Here is an 8,869-nt window from a genome sequence, read left to right on the forward strand (position 1 = left end):
GTCCTGGTAGCTCTATCATGGTTAGAACTTCCACAGAATTCTGCTGACTTGCATTCTGGATAGGACACTATAGTACTACATCTTCTGTACTTCAGAAGCTCAAATTATTCTCCTAATAAAGGAGCTCAATGTGTAAATATATTAAGTAGGATACTATTCTATTTAGAGTGATTTTACATCACGACAGTTTGTATTAATGAACTTGCACACATAGACCTGAATATAGAAATGAATTTCATGTTCTCACCAGTCTCAATCCCACATCCAAATTTTGATTATGTAGATAACATACTTAATTTAACTATCCATTTAATGTAATGGACAAGGCCATTTAATTTGGTATCATATAAGCCAAAGCTTAATGATTCAATCATTTTTGTTTGAACTGGATATACTGTTGTCAACAATGAGTTCCAAAATCAATAAAAATACTTTGAACATATACAGATATATGTGTATTTATAACACACATACAAATATTCCTTTCACAATGGCCTCCCAAATTCTTTAACTCTCTCTCCTCAACAAAGAAACCAAAGCACAAAAACCTAATAGTTTTTCTCTAAATGAACTGAAATCGAATGGGTATTCTGGCTTGGGATCTTGATCTGGGCAATGGTCTCAATACTGTCAATTAGAAGGAAGTGTCACATCATAGTTTACCAGTCAAACATCTTTTTATTTATTTATTTATTTATATTCAAGAGAACAAATCCACATTTTTATTTATTTACTTTTCAATAAGTTTAAATTCTTGAAGGGTACAGCATCACTTGGGTTCTGTGTCCAATGGCCTTAGCAGGAAGATTACTTTGGAATTTGGCATGAACCACACCACTGTTTCCATGAGCATGAGTTATCTTTCCCCACATTACTCTGGTTTTGTTAGGTTTTCCACCAGGAGTTACTATGTTGTTCTTTTCTTTGTACACATAGCACATCTCTTGTCTAGACAGAATTCAGTTTCATCTCGAGCATCTACACCTTCAATTTTCAGAAGAGTTGTGCGCTCCCTCTTGTTCCATAGACAGAGCTTATAGCCAGAAAAAATGGCCTTGGACCACAGCCTTCCAGACATATTTGTCATTTTAGAAGTCCTGTTCCCAGCAGGCCTCCACAGGCTTTAATATGGCTAAAAGAGCTACCACTAAAACATCTTAAAGTGATGCCTAATCATCAAAAAGTAAGTTCAATACACCAGCCTCAAATCAACCTTTTGTTTTGTCTCAATCCTTCATTGGACAAACCAGAAGTGTCCAATATTTAAGTGCTTTGAACATAAAAGAGAAATTTCAAACTGAAAAAAAAGACTGAAGGAGACAAGGATAATTCAAGGGACAGAAAATTAAAAAAAAATTAGTACCTCAGACTCACTTAATGACATAGTGCGTACATAGAACAAGAACAGCATGTTTGTTCAGTGAAAAAGGAAAAATTTCTGAGATTAAAATGATGATTGCAGAAGTCAATATAAATCCAAAGCAAGACTGAAGATAAAAAAGAAATGCAGTGTACAAGTAGTCAAAATACTTATGTTTGAACATTTCTTGATAGATTAAATTCAAAAGATATATGACCTAGATGGGTGGGATGGGGGTGGTGGGAGGGAGGTCCAAGAGGGAGGGGATATAGGTATACATATAGCTGATTCACTTCATTGTACAGCAGAAACTAACACAACATTGTAAAGCAATTTCATTACAATTTAAAAAAACAAAAAAAAGATATGAGAAATAAAATACACACATGAATGAAATAGTCCACCATCCAATTCTAGAAATTCTAAATAAAAAGGATAAAGAAAATGTAGATAAGGAAACTATAAAAGAGATAATATAAGAGCATTTGCTAGAATTGAAAGACCCAAGCCTTCATATTTAAAGGTCTACCCAGAACAGTAACTAAATAAACATACAAACAAGTAACCAAGAGAAGATATATGATTGTGGAATTTCAGAACATCAATAATGAAAAGATTTAAAATCCTTCCAAGGAAGAAATAAAACAGTTTATTTACAAAAGAACAAAAACCATACTAACGTAAGACTTCTCACCAACAACAATGAATGCTAAAAATCAGTGTCCTGAGGAAAGATTGTTTTAAATTGTTATGGTTTTAAAATTATAAAGTAATGTAAAAATAGAAAAAAACCTTTTTTCAACATGCTAAGATAAGCTTATTTTGCACAAACCATTCCTTAGTAAATTACTTCTGGTTATGAGGAAGTTAACTAAGAAACATTTGTAATCTAAGAAACAGTGCATCTAATCCAGATAAGCAATGAAGTTTACCCCTCCACACATATATCTATGCAGCAGTTCTGCAGAAACAAAGCCCTCCAGGGTGGAGAAGGTAAACAGACGATTGTCCAAAACACAGGTAAAGAATAAATAAAACAGATAAAGTAATTGAGAATTTAGAAAAACTGGAATATATTCTGAAAATAACTGATGGAGTATGGAAAAGGAAAATCCATCTGAAGTAATACTAGAAGGATTCTTTGCGAGGTACAGGGCATTGAACCCAGAAGAAAACAAAATTTTAAAATTTCTAAATTTTAGACTCTAAAATTAATGAATGTGTACTAATGTTTACTGGTTTCTACTTTTATAATCAAATCACAGAATAGCGGTTTCTACTTTTTTTCCCATAGATTTAAAAAAAACATTATGGTAAAGAACACGAAACATTAGATCTACCCTCATAACAAAATTTTAAATACACAGTATTGTTAAGCATAAGTACATGGTTGTACAGCAGATCTCTAGAACTTATTTATCTTACATCCTGAAATATTATACCAGTTAAATGGCAACTCCCCATTTCCCCTCCATGCCGCTCCTGGCAACCATCATCCTATTCTTTGTTTCTATGGGCTTGACTGTTTGAGATAATTTATATGAGTAGAATCATGCAGTATTTGTCCTTCTGTGACTGGCTTATTTCACTTAGCATAATGTCCTCCAGCTGCATATATGTTGTCATCTATGGCAGGATTTATTTCTCTTTTAAGGCTGACTGATGTATGTATAAATCACATTTTCTTTCTTCATTAATCTGTGGATGGATATTTAGATTGTTTCAATATTTTTGAAATTATGAATAATGCTGCAATGAATATGGGAGTGCATGTATCTCTTGAAGATCCTGATTTTAATTATTTTGGATGTATACTTCTGTGGGACTGCTAGATCTTATGTTAATTCAGTTTTTAAATTTTTGAGGAACTGTCGTACTGTTTTCCATAGTGGCTGCACCATTTTACATTCCCACCAACAGTGTACAAGGAACTAGTTTCTCCACATCCTTGACAACACTAGTAAGTGTTGCCAAGATAACATCTTTCGGGTTTTTTTTTTTTTTTTTTGATAATAACCTTCCTAAGAGGTGTGATGTATTATTGTGACTTTGATTTAATTTTCCCCTGTTGATTCTTCCTTGGAGAAATGTCTGTTCAAGACCTTTGCCAATTTTTAAAAATTTGGTTATCTTTATGTTATTGAGTTATAGGAGTTCCTTATATATTTTGGATATGAATCCGTTATCAGATAGATGATGTGTAAATACTTTCTCTTATTCTACAGATTACCTTTTCACTCTTTGATGGTTTCCTTTGCTGTGAAGAAACTTTTTAGTCTGATGTAGTCCCACTTGTCTTTTGTATTTTTGCTTTTTTGCCTATGCTTTTGATGTCATATCTAAGAAATTATTTCCAAGACCAATGTCATGAAGTTTCTCCCTATGTTTTCTTCTAAAAGTTTCACAATTCCAGGCCTTATGTTTAAATCTTTTGTCCATTCTGAGTTTATTTTTGTGCATGCTGTAAGATAAGAGTCCAATTTCATTTTCTGCAAATGGATATCAATTTTTTCCCAGCATCATTTGTTAAAGAGACTGTCCTTTCTCCATTGTGTATTTTTGGCAACCTTGTCCAAGATCAGTTGACTGTTTATCTTTGGCCTCTCTATTCTGTTCCATTGGGCTATATGTCTGTTTTTATGCCAGTACCATACTATTTTGATTATAGTTGTGATATACTATATTTTGAAATCAAGAAGCATGATATTTCCAGTTTTGTTCTTCTTGCTCAAGATTGCTTTGACTATTCAGGGTCTTTCGTGGTTTTATATGAATTTTAGAATAGTTCTTATTATTTCCGTAAAGAGCGTCACTGGTGCTTTGAGAGGGATTGCATTGAATCTGTTGATCACCTTGTATGGTATAACACCTTAACAATATTAAGTTTTCTAATCCATGAACACAGAATGTATTTCCATTTATTTGTGTCTTCTTCAATTTTTTCCATCATCGTTTTATTCATTTTTCTTGCTTAATTGATCTTAGACTTCTAGTACTATGTTGAATGCAAGTGGGAAAAGTGGGAATTCTTGCCTTATTCCTGGTCTAAGAAAAAAATTTTCAGTTTTTCACTATTGATTATGATAATAGCTGTGGGCTTTTCACATATAGTCTTTGTTGTGTTAAGACAAATTTCTTCCATTTGTGGAAAGTTTTTATCATGAAATTGTGTTGAGTTTTGTCAAAAAATTTTTCTGCATCTATGGAGATGCTAATGTCCTTTATTCGGTTAGTGTTGCTATATCACATTACTGACTTGCATAGGTTGAACCACTATTTCCTCTGAGGGATAAACTTCACTTGGCCTTGGTGTACAGTCCTTTTAATGTGCTGTTAAATTTTGTTTGCTAGTCTTTTATTGAGGATTTTTACATCTATGTTCAACAGGGACATTGGCCTATAGTTTTGTTTTCTTGCAGTGTCTTTGTCTGGCCTTGATATCAGAGTGATAGTGGCTTCATAAATTGAGTTTGGGAGGGTTCCTTCTTTTTCAATTTTTTAGAGGCATTTGAGAAGAATTGGCATCAATTATTGTATAAGTATATGGTAGATTTTACCCTCTGAAGCCATCTGGTCCTGTATTTTTCTTTGTTGGGAGCTTTTGATTACTGATTAACCCCTTTACTCATTACTGATATGTTCAAATCTTTTATTTCTTCATGATTCAGTCCTGGTAGAAACAATTCTTATGTTTCTAGGAATTGTATTCATTTCTTCTACGTTATCCAATTCATTGGTAGATAGTTGTTCTCAATGTTGTACTCACAATTTACCTCACTTATTTTGTATATGGTTCTCCACGAAGGATAGAGTTTGGGAAAGACTGGATTACAGTTTCTCTGAGATAGTAATGAATGCATGTTACTAATGGTTTTAGACTTGTGCTATAATTAAATTCATAATGCTAATGTATAAATTATTATGCTAAAATCTAGTAAAAATCTATCGCTTTGTGTCACATAATCATCACAGTTAGTGGCATAGTGGAGTTACTATTTGCAGAAGAATAGATTGAAAAGAAAAAAATTATTTAATGTTGTATTTTAAATTTTTACAAATTAGTTTGGTGACAAGAGTGAACCTGATTTTGAATAATGGTGGATATCCAGGGAGACAAAAGCCCAATAAAAGAAGACATAATGTAAAATTAGTTATTGAATTTGTTTGTTATAATCAATAATAGAATGTAAAAGAGGCGCATAAGAGGTGTGACCAATATGGTATGGCAGGAACACCCCAAGTTAACCTCTTCCCATGGGCACACCAAAATTACAACTTTGTACAGAGTAACTAGCTATGAAAACAACCTGAAGGCTACCAGATAAGATTTTCCACTATTAAATACGTAAGGAAGGAACCACAACAAGATAGATAGGAGGGGTAAAGAGGAAGTATCTAACAAAACTCTGGGAGAGGTGATCCAAAAACAAGAAGATAATCACAATTTCAGAGGATCTCTCCAAGGAGTGAGGGGCCCAAGCCCCCACATCAGAATCCCCATCACAGGGGGCTTGTAGCAAAAAACAAAAACAAAAACAAAACACAAAAACCCCAACTAGACCCCAGAATGTCTGCCTTTGAAGGCAGTGGGGCTTACATATGGGAGAGTCAGAGGGTTGTGGGGAAAAAGAGACTTCACTTTTAAAGGGAGTGTGCAAAATCTCACATGCTCCAAATTCCAGTGCAGAGACAAGACAGTAATTTGAAAGGAGCCTGGGTCAGACCTACTTGCTGATTTTGGAGAGCCTTCTGGAGAGGCAGGTGACAACTCAGACTGCTCCTGGTGATATGAATGATGATGGGACACACGTTGGGGAGCTTGTCTGCAACGAGGACATCAGTGGGGGCAAGTGTCGTGTTAGAGTCCTCTCTCTATCCTATTAGTATATGGGACTTACCAGCCCATCATCAGGCCAGCACCAACTCTGAAGCCCTTCAGACCCTAAAGCCAGAGGCCCCACCCACCAGCAAGCCAGCACCAGTCCTGCCCCTGTCCCAAGACCCATAGCCAGCTGCCTGTGGGCCCAATCCTGCCCAACAGTGGGGCATCACCAGACTTGGCGCATACCCCCAGCCCGTGGAGCCCATGGAGGAGATGGCCCAAGACATCAGCAGGCTGGTCACATCCTTGGGATCCCTTGGGCCATGCAGCTACATGAGGCATGGCCTGGCAGCCAGCTGGACTGGGGGCCAGCACAAGATACCAGCACACTCGCAATAATTGGCCCCATCACAACAGAAGGGTGCACACAGCCCACACAGAGGACACCTCCAGAGTGTATACATCTGGTGAACAGAGGGGAGTGAGCTGTTGGGTCTCATAGGATATCTACCTCATAAGGTCACTTCTCAAAGATCAGGAAACATAACTAATCTACCTAATACATAAGAATAAACACAAAGAATTAGGCAAAGTGAGGAGAGAGAAATCGGTTCCAAATGAAGAAACAAGACAAAACCTCAGAAAAAGAACTAAATGAAGTGGAGATAAGCAATTTACTCAATAAAGAGTCTAAGGTAAGGATTATAAAGAGACTCAACAAACTTAGGAGAAGAATGAATGAACACAGGGAGAATTTTAACAAAGAGTTAGAAAATATAAAGAAGAAACAAACGGAGCTGAAGAAAACAATAACTAATATTTAAATACACTAGAAGGAATCAATAGTAGATTAGATGATACAGAGGAATAGATCAGCAAATCGGAAGGCACAGTGGGGGGAAATCATTGAAGTGGAGCAGAAAAAAGAAAAAAAAAAGAATTTGTAAAAAATGAGGATAGTTTAAGCGACCTCTGGGACAACATTAGCATACTAACATTTGCACTATATAGGGGTCCCAGAAGGAGAAGAGAGAGAGAAAGTCACAAAGAACTTATTTGAAGAAATAATATCTGAAACCTTTCCTTACCTGAGAAAGAAAACAGACATACAGTCATAGAAATCACTGAGTGTGCCACAAAGAGGAACTCAAAGAGGTTCACACCAGGACATATGATAATTAAAACAGCAAATACTAAAGTTAAACAATCTTAAGAACAGTAAGAGAAAAGCAACAAATTAAATACAAGGGAAAACCCATAACACTGTCAGCAGACTTTCCAACAGAAACTTTGCCTTCCAGATGGGAGTGGCAGGACATATTTAAAGCGATTAAAAAAAAACTACAACCAAAATTACTCTACCTGGCAATGCTTTCATTCAGATTTGATGGAGAGATAAAGAGTTTTAGAGATAAGCAAAACCTAAAAATAGAGTTCAGCACCACTAAACCAGCTTTGCAAGAAATGTTATAGAGTCCTCTAACTGGAAAAAAGCACAACTAGAAATATGAAAATTATGAAAGGAAAAATCTCTTCGTTAAAGGCAAACATACAGTAAAGGCAATAGATAAACCACATATAAAATTAATAAGAAAGGTAAGAGACAACAGTAAAATCATCTATATCAACAAATAGTTATGAGATATAGAAAACAAAAAAAATATAAAACATGAGGTCAAAAACATTAAACATGGGGAGGGAGTAAAACGGCAGGGTTGTTAGAATGTGATAAAATTTAAGAGATTTTCAAATTAAAATAATCCTGTATGTGTATATGTTGTTTCATATGAACCTCATGTAATGTCAAACAAAAAACCTATAAAAGATACACATGTCCCAAAGGGAAAGGAATACAAACATAACACTGAATATAGTCATCAACTCACAGGAAGAGAGCAAAAGAAGGAAGGAACAAAAAAGAACTACAGAAAAAAAAACCCAAAAAAAACAAAAAACAGAAAAAGCTACCAAAATGGCAAAGGGAACCCTCTTGCACTGTCGGTGGGAATGTAAATTGATACAGCAAATGAATAGTTGCTTCATTAATATCAGAAGTATATCTCACTGTTCTGTTTCCTTTGCTTTTCCCATAGCTTTTTTTAAAAGGCCATACTATAAATTAATACATTTTAGACATTTAAAATCACAATTAAACTCAAAATGTGCAGTATCAGCAATGCATATAACCCCAGTGCAGGCAGGACAGTATGTAGAGCTATGACTAAATTCATGTACACACACAATGCCAGGTGCATGGCTGACAGCGGTTACCATACTCTATGGATTGGAAAATGCATCTCAATTTCAGAGATGTTGAAGTGTGAAAAAATCTTAAAATAAATAAAATTAAGTTATAGAGATAATAATGCGATAGCTGTGATAGTCCTATTCAGCATGGGGGAAAAAAGTTCTATATGGAAAACAGAGGATAGACCAAATGTTAATTTAAACATTATCTCTAAGCATGATTTACCTGCTTATTTATGTTTATTGTATCTTTTTCTGAAGGCTATAAGTTATCATTTGTAGTCCTCAAAAAGCATTGTGGAGAAGGAAAAATATTTTTCCCTCTATACTTCTAGGTTCTTGGCTGATACCGCTCTGTAATAAAAAGACAGAATAACAAGAGAGAAAAAAAAACAACAGAAGTTTAATAACATGTATACCTCCCATATACATGGGTGATA

The 8,869-nt window shown here is 35.0% G+C and overlaps 1 pseudogene; it reads right to left on the reverse strand.

The window, feature by feature from the left end:
• Positions 1–746: 746 nt before the first annotated feature.
• LOC137763578 (large ribosomal subunit protein eL33 pseudogene) lies at positions 747–1,115 on the reverse strand (annotated as a pseudogene).
• Between the last annotated feature and the right edge of the window lie 7,754 nt (positions 1,116–8,869).

Source organism: Eschrichtius robustus, chromosome 4 (genome assembly GCF_028021215.1).
Source record: "Eschrichtius robustus isolate mEscRob2 chromosome 4, mEscRob2.pri, whole genome shotgun sequence".
Classification (NCBI taxonomy): domain Eukaryota; kingdom Metazoa; phylum Chordata; class Mammalia; order Artiodactyla; family Eschrichtiidae; genus Eschrichtius; species Eschrichtius robustus.